The sequence below is a fragment of the Narcine bancroftii genome, chromosome 10, assembly GCF_036971445.1.
Source record: "Narcine bancroftii isolate sNarBan1 chromosome 10, sNarBan1.hap1, whole genome shotgun sequence".
NCBI classification, from domain to species: Eukaryota; Metazoa; Chordata; class Chondrichthyes; order Torpediniformes; family Narcinidae; genus Narcine; species Narcine bancroftii.
Window position 1 is genome coordinate 19,026,804 of NC_091478.1, and position 15,655 is coordinate 19,042,458.

Consider the following 15,655-nt stretch of genomic DNA (forward strand, 5'->3'; position numbering starts at 1 on the left):
TAGTGTACTATCGGGAGTTGCAAATATCTTTGATTAACTAACGTCCAATGTGAATGAGTTTGGTGTTACTGCTTTAGACATTGTACATGCAAGTGTGATCCCTGTTGAAAATTTCCCCATGCATAAATAAACATTATTAAGACATGTCCACGACATGTTACTTCTTGAAACCTTTGAATTTATGCTCACCATTAGACCCTGCCATCATTTTAATTTCTTTAAACTTTTGAACATCAGATATCTGCCCAATGCAAGGACAGATTTATGGGTTAAACTTCTTATACCATAAATCTGATTTCAAGGCATAATAATGCAATAAAATGTAATCTATTTCATTTGAGTGCCCATGTATTATTGATCTCACTTAATCAACCAAGGTCATCATGCATTTCAAATGGAAACGCTGGCCAAAGGGCCAATTTTATTCTGTTAATGCAGGAACAAATCATTTGTTGTCACATTGTAGTTTACTGGCCATGATCAGAAAAGGATCAACAATTGGTGTATAACATTTCAACAAGTGCCAGCCAGTGTCAAACATTAGACTTTTACACTCCAAAAATACTTCAATGGCTGTCCTGCACTCTGGAATTAAACAAGAAATGTTGCCGATGCTATAAGTCCTGGAGAAACTCACACAGCGTTATGTAGCAAAGTAACCAATATTTTGGTCCTAAGCCCTTCATTCAGGTACGAGCAAAAATCAGGCAGGATCCTGATTGAAATGGTTGGGGGAAGGGACAGATGGCTATAGGAGAGCTATGATAGGGGAGGGGATAATTCAGGAAATTACCCAGCTTTTTTCTCTCTGCCCTCCCACCCATATTCACCTAAAACCTCTTGCCTGTAAATCTGTGCTCCACCCCTGCCCCTTCCACCACTATTTTATTCAGGCCCTTGATTGTACCTTACGCCAGACCCGTAAAGTTGGTTACATATTTTTTGCTATGTAAAGAATGCTGCGTGACCTGATGGGTTTCTCCCGCAATTTTCTGTATTGAAATGCATTCTGGGATAGCCTGAAAGGGAGGGAAAAGGTGCTGTTGAAATTCAGTAAGCAAATTAGAGACACTAAAGTGGGACGAGTAGGTCTATAGTTCAAAATAGATTTAGCACCAGGTCTATGACCTTTTTTCTTGACATATCAAATATTTCAAGTGCACTGCCATTTATATTGACACCAAGATACAATCAGATTAGAGTGGAAACTGACATGTGTACCTAAATTTAAAGAAGGCTCTCTAAAGCAGCCATTCTCAGCAAGGGGCTGTGTGGGACCCACAGCACATTTGGGGGGGATGGGGAAACTATGGACTGAAATCATGAAATATTTTAATTTTTTTTTTTAAACCTAGTCAGTAGGAGAGAAGTATAGTAGAAACCAACTAAACGACTGCTTCACAGGGAAGGGGAGCTTTGAGCAGAATCCGAAGGGGGTCAAAGGCAAAAAAGGTTGAGAATGGTTTAAAGGATCCTCCATCCAGTATATTTGGTTTTGACAAATTATGACCAGTTTGTGATAGTTCTATTCCATTTTTCAAATGAATGAAAATAAAATTTAATTTACAAATTTGCCAGCCCCAACAAGGCAATAGGTCCAGTCCTTGAAATTGTATGGCTTGCTCAAAGTTTATAAAAATCAAACAGCATATTGTGTTCCACTAACATCAGATGAAAATTCTTGGTGCAAGCAATCTTTGATGCTTTTCAACCTTCGCCCTCTTAGACATTAACTCAGGTTAGGTATCAATATGTAGGGAAAAAAAAAATCAGATTTAAGGTTTCATTCAAGGTTATTTATTTTACCACAATCAACATTTTCCCCTTGGAAATATGTAACTAATTATTGCAAATTGTCAAGGATGTTTAAAAATGTTCTTGATTCTGCAAGTTGCATGTAGGGTGAAATGCAGAATGTTTTGAGGTTTCAGGCTTCAGTGCCTATCAAAAGGAAACAAAGATTAAATAGCTTAAACAACAAAATCACACAGATCAAGGGAGAGGGAAAACTAAGTAAGATCGTAAAGTGGGGGGGGGGGGGGGGGTGGAAATGGAACAAAGTGGGTATATGGATTTTCCTTAGGAATTTATGAAACTGAACTACCCTTGAAATTCAATGGTAGGCAATTGCATTTCAACAATCCATTAGGCAGTTTTCACTACCTGGTGGAGTGCCTTACAATATTATACAGGACAATTCTGGCAACACACCAAAATACTGCAAGTCAGCACGCTCCCAATTGTGCATCTATAGAAATCCAAAAGTATTCTTGGGCAGAGATGCATCTTCCTCGTGCATCTCAAAAAATGTGCCTTTTTGATCAAAATTGATGAATTCAAGGACCAATTGAGATCAACAGAGATTATGGACCCCACTCCTAGGAATTTAAAGCTCTGTAAATGCTCCACCATCACTCCATTATGTAAATCAGGTCGTGTGCGTGGGTTTCTGCACGTCTAAAGTCCACACTGATCTCCTTGGTTGTTTGGGTATTGAGTCACAGATTGTTCTTGGCATACCACAAGGCTAGGTGCCCTATAGACCTCTTTTCATCCCCCGTAAACAGCCCTGCCACCAACATCCCAGAGAAATTCAGCAACTCTTGTGGCATCCATTGGAAAGTAAAGGATAGCCAAAAGGTTCAGGACTGGACCTTCCACTGGGATTCCTGACTCGTCAAGATGACGTGCGACCTGCTGAGTTTCAAGCACATTTGTACGTTGCAACAGAAAATGCTAGGAATGTTGAGCGGTTTAGGTAGCATCCATGGAGAAGTATTTCTAAGTCTGAAATAAAAACCAAAAGCACTGGAGTGGCTCAGTGGATCAGGAAACATGGAAACAAAGGCCGAATTAATGTTACAGGTCAAAGGCTTTTTGCCTCTATTGTGTCATTGTTCTAAAACATTGATCCAATTTCTTTCTCCAAAATTTCTTTCAGCCGGTTGCCTTATCCAGCATTTATAGATTTCGGCATCAATGATAAAAACAGGTTAAAATTTGGTTTTACTATCATAATGTTCATGATAGCTGTGTAGACAAACTGATAACCCAGAGGTACGAGCGAACCTGCAAGAAAAATGAAATCTCTCCATAGCAACTGTGGTTTTTAAATCAATATCATTTATTAATGCAATAATGTAACTAATAAATGGCCACCCTACATTAATGATTCACTAATGTTCAATTCCAAAATGGTTGATACTTGAGAGCAAATCTAAAAGGCCAAAGAAAACCAGTGTTGAAGGAAGAGAAAGATGTGATAGCTAAGATAGGTTTTAAAATGGGGCTGAGGATGTAATGCACGTGCAGGCAAGAGGCTGAAGCAGCTCATTAAGATGCTAGTTGGACGAGAAGAGCAATAGCAACTGAGATTTGAATAGTTCAGGTGCAATAGAGTAGGTGGGACTGGACAATTTGAACCATTTGCATGGACTCATTGATTTAAAGGTTCAAAGGTTCTATTTAATGTCACGTAATAATACATTAAAAAGTAAAATATGCATTATATACATCAACTTTTGTCTGCCTTAAGGCAAAGAGTCACCATGAGCATTGTCTGGCTCCCCTTACACTTGGAGAAAGAAAATCAAGTCCATTCAGAGACACTGAGTCTTTGTGGATTTGCCTCAAGAGCTCCTGCAGCCTCTGTCGCCCGCATAGAGTCTAGTTCCAACCATTGGAAATCCGAGCTCCAGCTCCAAAACTCTAATAGGATAAGGAAGCCTTCAGCCCCCAAGGCCATTCAAGAGTTCTTGCCCTCAGGACCCTCTCAAATTCCAGTTCTGATACTTGGTTCCCGTGAGTCAGGCTCCAGCAGCCCGCAATCTTCGGCCGCTGAGCCCCTTGCTGGCTGGCTTGCTAGCGCAATCACCTTTCCTTGTAGGGTCATCTCCTATGCTACTCTCCTTACCATTTCTGGTGCCTTGTGTCAATCCATTGCTCCCCTGGAATCTGCCCAGCACCACCATCTTGGGCTGCAGAATTTTAATATAAGCACCATTGTCTCCTTTAACAAGGCATTTCCAGAGACATCACTGTTAGGACTGGGTGGTAGACCCTGCAGAGCAATGCTGTGTCTCTGCTACCTGCTCTCCCAGGTCCATGCCATTACAGTAGCTCCAGAGTGATGGTATTTAAGTCCCTTTCCTGTGTCATTGATTTCAGTGAAGCTAGGGATTTGGTATTGGAGGAGGGAGGCACACAGCCCAGTGGAGAACATGTTTATTATGAACCCGAGGGTGGGAGGTTTGAAGCTCTACTCAATTAAGAGGCCATTCCAAATGGCTGGAAAAAGGGAATGGGGTGTGGGGGGAGAGGAGGATTAAAAAAGGAGAGGAACTTGCATTTGGGATCAAAGCCCATAAGCAGGTTAAATGTGTTCCCCCACCTTCCCCCTTACTCCATGTTCTCAAAACAATGATTTGCACACGCCCTTGATATTTTTACCAACCGTATACCAGCTCGCACTATTTTAAGATTTGACAAACCACATGCAAAACAATCTGTTGAAGAAACTCAAGCAGCATTAGAGGGAGTAAAGGAATGGTGGAAGTTGATTCAGAACCCCCCCTCCCTGTAGAGTCTGGTAAATGTAGCAGAGAAACCCCCTCAACAGAAGCAGCACTTCAAAGATTGTCATTGTGCATTGGACACAGCAGCAGGGTATATTCTCCTTGCATCTTTTACACAAGTGGCTCATTTATCAATCTTTTTTCAAAATGATTGATTGAATTTGAGAGAGTGCATTTGCCGATGCAAAGAAAACTGACCAGGATCTTTCTCCATGAGCTCAACCACATTTCAATGTTTGCTTAGGCCATTGCAGCCAGATTGTTTAAACCTGCTGTCTAGTCCATCAGCACCAGACTCTCCACAAATATAATGCAAGTCTTGCTTCCTCTCTTGTACAATTGTGTGCACTCATTGAGGTCGGCTGTAATTTCCACCTCTCTGTACGTGACAACCAGCAAATCGAACTTCTACAAGGAACACTGAGAATTATTTAGATGTTCATTTGTCTACATCTTGTGCCTGTTTGTGGAGCGAGCAATTTTTTTTTTGAAGTTTACTTTCCTTGAAGTCATATTCAAGAGGGATGAGTAATGAGCCAATCACCCAGACCTCAACTGATGCAATTTACCACTTGTTAAAATTATTTCTGGGTCCACAAGGGATACATTTTAGTGTTAATTAGCACAACACTATTATCGAGTCACTTACCTGGATTCGCTGTCTGTAGGTTTCCTACAGGTGCTCCAGTTCCTTCCCACCTTTGGAAGATGCACAGGGTTTATAGGTTAATTAGTCACTGCAACTTATCAAGGTGGCACAGGTTGGTGGGACTGAAACCGGTGTTTACTGTGCAGAAAAATCTCTGAATTAAGTTAAATTTCATTTAATTTTAAAGGTTTTTAATTCAATTAGTGCTTAAAAGTTTGAGCTTGGGAATGTTGAAATGCCTAGGTGAAGCCCAGAGTAGTAGAGTTTCAACATCAAGTCCCTTTGGAGGCGAACAAAAATAACATATTTCAGAATTATGTGCTATTGATTCTCTTTGAAAGTTGGAAATGGAGGACGGAAATTTTTAAAAATCAGAAAGAGTACAAAAAATGCTTACACTTTCCCCCTCTCTGAATTAAGTCGTAAAAAAAGGGTAAATGAAATTTTATTCAGCTGCCAGTCTCTATTCAACTGCATCCTGGGAGATCAAAGGGTCAGCAAACAACTCTTCTGTTTTAAATGTTGAAAATAGCTTTTCTTGAACTAACAGATTGTTTTGCTAATTTCCCAAGGGAAGTTAGCCAGCCACCAATATGTATTATGAGGGTAGTTCCACAACAAGGGGTTAAAAAAAACAAAATGCAGGAGTAACTCAGCTGGTCACTTCAAACAATGGAGGAGGAATCCAGACCAAAAGAAGTTGTTAACTGGATGTGATAAGGGACTAGGTGTGAATTTATCATGCTTGTGCAAAAGGAAACAGGGAAAGCAGAGACGATTGGCAGGATGGGGGGGGGTTTAAATGAAGGCGCCGGAGAAGTCTATATTTGAAGGGTGCCCAGTCGGAAGACGAGGTGTTTTTCCTCCATTTTATGGGAGGTCTGTCTGGCAGTACGGGTTGGTGAGAGTACGCAGCCTTGCTTCACGCCATTGTCAATGGAGAAGGGTTCGGAGAGCTCATTGCTGTATCTGACCCGACCTTGTTGGCTTTCGTGCATTTGGATAACCATGTTGAGGAACTTGGGTGGGGGGGGGCATCCGAGGTGCTCTAGTATTTGCCAAAGCCCTTTCCTGCTCACGGTGTCAAAGGCTTTGGTGAGGTCAACAAAGGTGATGCAGAGTCCTTTGTTTTGTTCTCCACTTTTCTTGGAGCTGTCTGAGGGCAAAGACCATGTCAGTAGTTCCTCTGTTTGCGCAAAAGCCGCACTGTGATTCTGGGAGGACACAAGACCATGGCAGACATGGCATGGCAAGGGAACTACAAGGGGTGCAGCAGTTCAAGGTACCTCATCTCCTCCAGGATGGGGCAATAAATTTTGACCCACCAGTGATGCCCAAATCTGGTAAATGAATGAACAATAAAATCCATTTAGCTGTCTTTATCCTGTCTTGATACCACCGGTATTCCTTGAATCATGAAAACCTGGTTTCCTGGAAAAATATTTTATTAGGTACAATTTCAGAATCAAAATCAGAATTTATTGTCATGAACAAGTCACAAAAATTATTGTTTTTATTAGCATCACAGTGGAAACATTTACATAAATACTTTACAAAATAAATAAATAGTACAAGAGAAAGAGTATCCGTGAATCATTGCTTGTTCAGGAATCTGATGGCAGTGGGTAAGAAGCTGTCCTTGTGTCGCTAAGTGCTCATCTTCAGGCTCCTCTACCTTTTTCACGATGGTAGCAGAGTGAAGAGGCCATGTCCTGGGTGGTGGGGGTCCTTAAGGATAGAGGCAGCTTTCTTAAAAACCTGCCTCTTGTAGATGTCCTCAATGGAGTGAAGACTGGTGCCCGTAATGTCACAGACCAAGATAACCACCCTCTGGAGACTTGTCCTGAGCATTGGCACCTTCATACCAGACAGTGATGTAATTAGCCAGAATGATCTCCATGGTATACCTGAAGTTTTTGAGAGTCTTGATTTCATACAGAATCTTCTCAAACAAAGTATAGTCACAGGCAAACTTTCTTCATGATTGCATCAACATGGAGGCTCCAGGACAGATTCCCAGAGATGCTAACATCCAGGAAATTGAAATTTCTGAGGACTGGTTCGTGTCCTCCTGAATTCCACAATCATCTCCTTGGTTTTGCTAACATTGAGTGCAGGGATGTTGATGTGACATCACTCAACGAGCTGATCTACCTTTCTCCGATACGCTTCCTTTTTGCGGTCAGTGATTCTCCTGACAACTGTGGTATCATCCACAAATTTGTACATGACATTGGAATTGTGCCTGGCTCCAGAGTCATGGGTGTATAGAGTGGAGCAATGGGCCAACAATGCGCCCGTGTTGATCGTCAGTGAAGAGGCATTGTTTCAAATTCATACTGACTGGTCTTCCAATGAGGAAGTCAAGGAGAGCGGGGTGCAAGGCCTAGGTTTTGGAGCTTGTTGACCAGCACTGAGGGAATAATTTCATACATGATTGGACAAATGCGCTGCCAGTAATGATGGTGGAGGCAGGTACAATAGGATCTTTTAAGAGACCATTAGATCGGTACATTGAGAAAATCGGAGGGTTATGCAAGAGGATAATTCTAGGTAGTTGTTAGAATAAGTTATTGGGTCAGCACAGGTTTCTGATTTTTGTCCTATGGTCTATGAAATGGAATTTGGGTTTTTAAGTACAGACTGTCCCTATGGGAAGAAAATTATTCACTTTGTAATAGTGAAAAGCAGGTTTCTAAATCAAAGACAAAAACCTCAAAGTGTTATTTGTAAGTAGAACATTGGTATATTGAGTGACATGGAAGTCATGACAGCATATTCTGCCAATTGTTTCCGACTTCGGAAGTGTTGCATCTGGCTTTCATCTGTGATACCACAGGAGGGTTCTTTTAAGTACTTATCAGAGAGGTACCTGCTGACATGCACTTCTGTGGTGTCTGTCTTTGCCCATCATTGCCTACTGCCCAAGCATGAGGTATGCCATTTTAACTCCACCTCTGATATTCCTGTCATATTGCCTGGATGAGTCACCTGCCTTTGCTAACCAAATAAAACTTATTCATCTGAAGATGAGAAACACAATAGGCTGCAGGCACTGTGATTGTAGTGAAAACACAAAAATGCTGGAGGAGATTATTCTACAGTTTCAAAGACCAAGCGGACATCAGCAGCGATCAGCTCGCCTCTGGATCCAAGATTATCTTAACATTTCATGGCAAAGTCCAGATTGAAGGCTCAGTACGTTAACCGAGGATGGTGTGAACTGATAAGGAGGGATTGGACTGTTTTGCATATGAAATAGTATGTGTCAGTGCCCACACTTTTATCTTAATTCATCTTGACCATGGAGAATTTTCTTTCTTGACAATCTTAGCTGTCTACATTTGTAGATTTGTTTTTAAAAGCCTGCCAAAAAGAAATATTTTGGTTCGATCACAGTTTTACTTTCATGAGCAAATCCAACAGTATTTCCGTGTACAATTTGTTCCCTGCTGATCCAACATTTCAATTTTAAAAAACGTAGACATTAACAGCCCTTCCAACCCACGAGACCTCATCACCCAAATACACCTGATCAATGCACCTGTGCATTTTATTTTAAAGTGTGGGAGGAAACCAGAGCACCTGGAGGAAACTCGCGGACACAGAATGTACAAGCTTCTTACAGACAGCGGTGGACTCTAACCCGGGTAACTAGCTCTCGAATAGCATTGTGCTAACCGCTACACTAACAGCGCTGCCCAAATGAATTGCATTGTACAAAGGGCTCAGGCCTGAAACGTTAGTTATGCATCTTTCTTTGCTACATAAAGAATGCTGCAATTGTTTCTCCGTGCAAATTACAATGCATGTCTGTTTTGAACATCGTGAAAGAAATCAGTTAGTCTCCGCTTTCGCCCCCTTTCTCCGAAGGCTCTGATCTTTATGGAATTCAGTCTTAGGAAAACTTCTCATTTGTCTTGAAATAAAATGGAGTTGTGAAGCACCTGGTTGTCAGATGAGCCCAGGGTTTTATGTGAGAACTTTGGCAGTGTTAAGCAAAGACGGGCAATGTTTTGAGATTAGATGCTGAAACTCACCCGCTGAAAGCTTAGAAAATGATGCCAAATACAGACAGTCCCCGGGTTACGAACATCCAGGTTACGAATGACTTGTACTTACGAATGGGCTGTTCCCCAATTCACGTACGCACAAAATTGTCTAATTCACACGTGTGCATTAATGCACATAATGTAACCTCATGAACGCTAAGAATAATAAGACACTGTTCTGCTTTGCATACAAATTTGGCTTATAGACAGACCCAGAGAATTGAACTCCTCGTAACCTGGAGACTGCCTCTAATCAATTTCAGTCGATATTCTGCATTCAACACCATTGTCCCCTCAAAACTAATTAGCAAACTCCAAGCCCTGGGACTCATCACCCCACTGTGTAATTGGATCCTGCATTTCCTCATCACAATCAATCAGAACATCTGCTCCACAATCTCCATCAGCACTGGAGCATTATAGGGATGTGTATTAGCAGTGGCGTAGCTAGGGGGGAGCACATTCTTAAAAGTGACACTTTCACACCTCCTCCCCCGCACCCCCCCCCCCCCCAGTTCGATGGTGCTGCCAAACCACACCACCCCAGTTCGGTCCATTGACACCATTACCCCTCCCCCCAGTCCTCTGCTGAAAGAAGTCAGTGAGGCCCACCATTCAACCACTGACTCAACATCTGGCCTACACGTGGCAAAAGTTTGCTTTAAAAATGTATAATGAATTTAAAATTATTTGTATTGTTACAGAGTCCAGAGGACATCAAAACCAGAAGCAATAGATATGCACAAAGGGATACTTAAACAAAAGTAGTTTTTAATTATATTTGAACAAGAAAACAGAATTAAACTTTAACTTCTTACTTAACCTACTCAATTCCCCACCCCCTCTAATACTAAGCACAGGTGTGTGTAATGTGTACTAAAGATTAGAAGAGTTCTTTGGATTGCAGTCCAATCTCACTGGTTGCAGGCAATTCTTGTACTTTGCACAGAAGTTAGCATTAACAAAATTCATCAGTCTTTGGTGCTTAACAGGAGGGTTCTTGCTGGTTTTCAGAGCGATTCCTCTTCCAGGAAATCCACAACTGATTCCTTTCTAATCAGCCTTGCTGATGAAACTTGCCACCTTCAGGGTTCTCCAGATGATCCTCTTTCTTTCAGGTCACCTTTCAGACAGCCAGCCTTCTCCTTTGACCAGACAGTCTTCCAAAGGTTTGCCAGCTTTGTCCTTCTGGAACTGATTTCTGCCTCCCCTCTCTCTGTTTCACACCCTCCCTCTCAGAGCAAAACTATTGTACCCCTGCCTGCAAAAATCACATGCTCTCCCAGGCAAGCTGTATGCTGATACTTTGTGGTTCATTTGCAAAAGGTGTGTGTGCAAGCTGCTCTAGCAATTCCTGCATGCCAACTCTAAATAGTCTTCCCCCTTTAAAGGGAATTTTAACTCAAATTAAAATTCAGTTATAACTAAACTGTCTTAGATATCGATATCGATATATATAAATAAAAAACATGTTATAATAGTTAATCAATTTTGAAAGTATTTTTTTTTATATACACGATCAATTTTAACATCTTGACAAGTAATCAGCAATAACATTTACACCTCTGATATGGTTAATTTGCAGATGATATTCTTGTAATATCAAATTCCAGTTTAACAATCTTCTGTTTTTAGTGTTCATTTTATTCAAAAACACCAGAGGATTGTGGTCAGTGAACAATTGGTTCACGAGAGGTACCAAGATATAAATCAAAATTCTGCAGAGCAAATGATAGCCAACAGTTCTTTTTCAATAGTGGAATAATTCTTTTGATGAACATTGAACTTTTTTGAAAAGTAGGCAACTGGATGGTCAATTTCATTATGTTTTTACAATAAAACTGCACCTGCTGCTCCCTCATTGGCATCCACTGCTACAGAAAATGGTCTGTCAAAAATCAGGAGATTTTAAACACAGGGCAGTGGCTTAGCATCTCCTTTAAATTTTCTAAAGCAACATGACAATCTTTAGTCCACACAAAAATTTCCCCTTCAAAAGATTGGTTAAAGGAAGAACAACTTCAGCAAAATTTCTGAAAAATTTCCTGCAATATCCTATCATCCCTAAAAACCTTCTCACTGCTTGCCATTGGGAGTAGGAAACCCAGAAATTGCATTCACCTTTGCTTGAATAGGTGCAACTTTGCCATGGCCAACTACATAACCCAAATATGTCACCGTAGCATTTGCAAATTGACTCTTTGCTAAATTAACAGTTACATTTGCTTTGAATAATCTTGCAAACAATTTGTCCAATTGCCTTAGATGTTCTTCCCATATGTCACTTTTTGTGACCAAGTCATCAATATAACCATCTGTACGAGTTAACCTTCGATAACCAAATTAATCATCCTCTGGAATGTTGCAGGGGCATTTTTCATGCCAAATGTTAACCCATTATACTCATATAAACTGGATGGAGTACAAAAGCTAAAATATTCTTTCCTCTCTCAGTTAAAGGCACACACCAGTAACCCTTCAACAAATCCAACTTTGTAAGAAATTTAGCTTTGCCAATTTTATCAATACAGTCATCTATTCTCAGAATAGGATAAGATCTGTTTTAGTTACTGAATTAACCTTCCTATAATCTGTACAGAACCTAACAGTTCCATTTGGTTTTGGTATCAGAATACAAGGAGAACTCTAATCTGAGTTTGAAGGTCTAATAATGTCATTCCTCAACATATATTCCATCTCCTGATCCAGGATTTTACTCTTCTGAATGTTTATTCTATATGGGGGCTGTTTTATGAGATTTGCTTCTCCTACATCTACATTATGGTAAATTATTGATGTCTTTTTTGGAACATCAGGGAACAAATTTGTGTATTTCAAAAGTAATTATTTCAACTGCATCTGCTCTTGTAACTTAAGATGGCCTAACTTTACTTCCAAATTTTCCAAAATTGTTGAGATAGACAGGCACACAAGAACCATGGTTTCTTTAAGGTTACCCTCAAGATTCTGTTTCCATAATCTTATGATCTACCACTTCCTCCACTCTGTCAACAGCCAACATCTCTGGTACAGATTGTTCTCCACTATTATTCTCATAACAAGGTTTCAACATATTTATGTGACAAGCCTGAGTTTTATTCCTTCAATCTGGAGTGTTAACAACATAGTTAACATCATTCAGCTTTGATTTAATTGTGTACGGTCCAGAAAATCTAGCTTACAAAGGATTGTCATGTGTTGGAAACAAAATCAAAACTTTACTTCCTGTCTTAAAATTCCTCACCTGAGCTTTCCTGTCAAATAAACACTTCATTTTACCCTGACCCATTTCCAAATTCTCTTGAGCAAAAGTCCACACTTTATACAACTTATCCTTATAATTTAGAAATAATCTACCAAATTCAACTGTACATCCTCATTAACCCACTTTTTTTTTTTTTTAAAAAAAACATTAAAGGTCCATTAAAGGTCCAAACACAATTTCAAAAGGGCTGAAACCTAATGACTTCTGCACAGCCTCCCTTGCTGGAAATAATAAAGGAATACCTTCGTCCCAATCTTTTCCATTCTCCATACAGTAAACTCTCATATTGTTAAGAGTAGAACGAAATCTTTCCAAAGCTCCATGAGTTTCAGGATGGTACGGAGATGAAGTGATCGGTTTTATTCCCAACACAAACTAACTGTTGGAACAACCCAGACATAAAAGTTAGATCCTTGATCACTCTGGATCTCTTTCGGTAGTCCAAACACTGACAAATCTTTCTAGAGCCTTTACCACCATTTTGACTTTAATATTTCTCAGTGGTATAGCCTCTGGAAATCTCAACACTGCACACATAATTGTTAATAAGTACAGATTACCAGATTTAGTTTTCGGCAGGGGACCAACACAATCTACAAAAACCCTAATGAAAGGTTCCCCAACAACAGGAATAGGTTGTAATGGAGCCACTGGAGGACCGTGGATAGGTTTCCCCACAACCTGACAAATGTGACATGTCCAGCACCAATTTACAACACCCTTCCTCAAACCAGGCCAGAAAAATGGTTTCAAAATTTTATACATTATTTTCTTTACTGCAAGATGACCACCCAAAAGTGTACTGTGGGCTAGATCTAATATTTCTTTTTGGTAATTTCTAGGAACAACCACTTGATGAATCACTCCCCACATTTCATTAGCAGGAATATCAAGAGGTCTCCATTTTCTCATCAATACTTCACCTTTCAAGTAATAGCCACAAGCCATTTCTTTTCTCTGTTCATTCACTGCTTTCTCCCTTAAGATTACAAGATCTGTGTCTGTTTACTGTTGCTGAATTTAACTCTTTCCTTGACGAAGAGAAATCCTTACTCTCACAATGACCTTGCTCTTTCAAAAACTACTTCAGAAGTACTGGGCAAATCTCTCTCAACTGGATTTTGTTCAGCTGTCATCATTTCCTTAGTCACAGACCTAGTTACCGCACATGCAGGATACATCTCACAATTCTCTCTCACCACATCCTTACTAGGCTGATTTGTCAGTCTTAAAACTGACCCAACTTTATCCTCTGCCAAATCATTCCCCATCAAAAACAAGACACCCTGCTTGGGTAACTTTGGAATTACTCCTACTACAACAGATCCTTTGACAAATTCTGAATTTAGCACAACCTTGTGAAGTGATATTGACAGTCAAAATACTTCTAACAACAATGACTGAGCAGCCCCAGTATCTCTAAGAAATTTTAACTGGAACCAGTGGTCCTCCCTCCTTTATTGAGACAAAGGCCTCTGACACAAAAGGCTTGAAAGCATCCGTGACCTCCTTAGGTTTGGAACCACTGCTCTCCTTAAATTCCTCTGTTTGAATACATGCTTCTGGTAAAACCAGTTTTTCTCTTTTCTTTTTCAAGACTAGACAATTCGCAATCACATGACCAGGTTTCTTACAAAAATGACATACAAATACAGAAGTTCTGTCCTTTCCTTCATCTTTTAACGTTTTCTCCAAACTTTATTTCAGGCCTTCTATCCTGCTCCACATTAATCTTATGAACAGGTTTATTAATCTGTTCCACATTAACTCTCTGAAAATGCTAACAATTTTGAAATGTATTTTTGAGAACTCGAGCAAATTCATCTGCTAATCTAGCCACCTGTTGCCACGTCCCCATGTCTCTCTTATCCAGGTATAATTTAATCTCCTCTGGGATACACCTTTTGATTTCTTTTATTAATATTAATTCTCTCAATCTGTCAAAATCATTGTTTATTCCTTTTGAGGCACACCAATGGTCAAAACACAGGTTTCTTCAGAGCAAAATCCATAAGATTGATTCCATGTTTTCACCAAATTCCTAAATTTTTGCCAATATACCTCTGGAACCAACTCAAGCTTTCAATACTGCTTGCTTAACAGTATCATAATTTGCCGCTTGCTCTGCAGTCAAGCTACAGTATGCAATGTGTGCTTTTCCCTTCAATACACCTTGGAGCATTAGAGGCACTTTTCTTTTGTCCACCTTGAGCTCTCAGCAACCTTTTGAAAAAGCTGAAAATATATATCAATATCTCCCTCATTAAAATGAGGCACTAGATTTACCTCTACTAGAAAAAACCTCTCCCCATGAGTTACAGCCTCAATTCCCTTACTTCTCTTCATCTCCATTCTTAACTTCTCTAATTGAAACTCTCTCTTTCAATTTCCTCGTTCTGTCTTTCAGCAACCTCTAATTCATTGTTCCTCCGTTTTTCTGCTTCCTCTATTCTGTCTCTCAGCCTCTGCTCTTTGCACTTTTCAGCTTCATATCATTGTCTCTGCAACTCAAAATTATGTTTCTCCCTTTCTTCTTGCACCCTCAATTTCTCCAATTCCAATTGTAATTCAAAAGATCTATTCTCTTGTTATCTGGTCAGTAAAATACTCAACGCATCATATATATTAACACCATCAATTTATTATCATGTATTCTACATTATGTGGCTGATAAACTGTGGTCCACTGAATTTATATCATTCCATCACATAAATGTCACATTCAACTCAAAATTCAATATTTATTTGCTTCTGGCTGAATTGCATTAAATACTTACAGTTGGGTCATTTTAGTATCAATTCTAGTCAAAATCTTTTATGTTAAAAAACAGTTATTGATCCTATGATTAATAAACTTTTGTTCTGGATAAAACAGAGTCACCATTCTTCATTAAAGAATATTTGTCTGATTCTTTGCAATCTTGACCTGTTATTCTGTTCATTTTTCAGCCAGTCTCTGGAGAAATTTCCAACTGAATTAAGAGGCAATCGATTTTCTGGGAGGACCAAGCCAGTTCTTAATCTTAAACATCTTAGCCTGCATTTACAGCTAGATGACATCTAAGCAGAGAGATTGATGCACATCTCAGCACTGCCCTCCACTTAAAATGCACATT

General features: G+C 39.8%; 1 long non-coding RNA gene across 1 annotated transcript in view; it reads right to left on the bottom strand.

Moving 5' to 3' along the window:
- Nucleotides 1-1,826: 1,826 nt before the first annotated feature.
- The window catches only part of LOC138743905 (uncharacterized), a 179,209-nt gene continuing 165,380 nt past the window's right edge, over nt 1,827-15,655 (bottom strand). Inside the window, exon 3 of the long non-coding RNA XR_011345108.1 lies at nt 1,827-1,941. This is a non-coding gene — a long non-coding RNA (uncharacterized lncRNA). The remainder of the gene's footprint in view (nt 1,942-15,655) is intronic.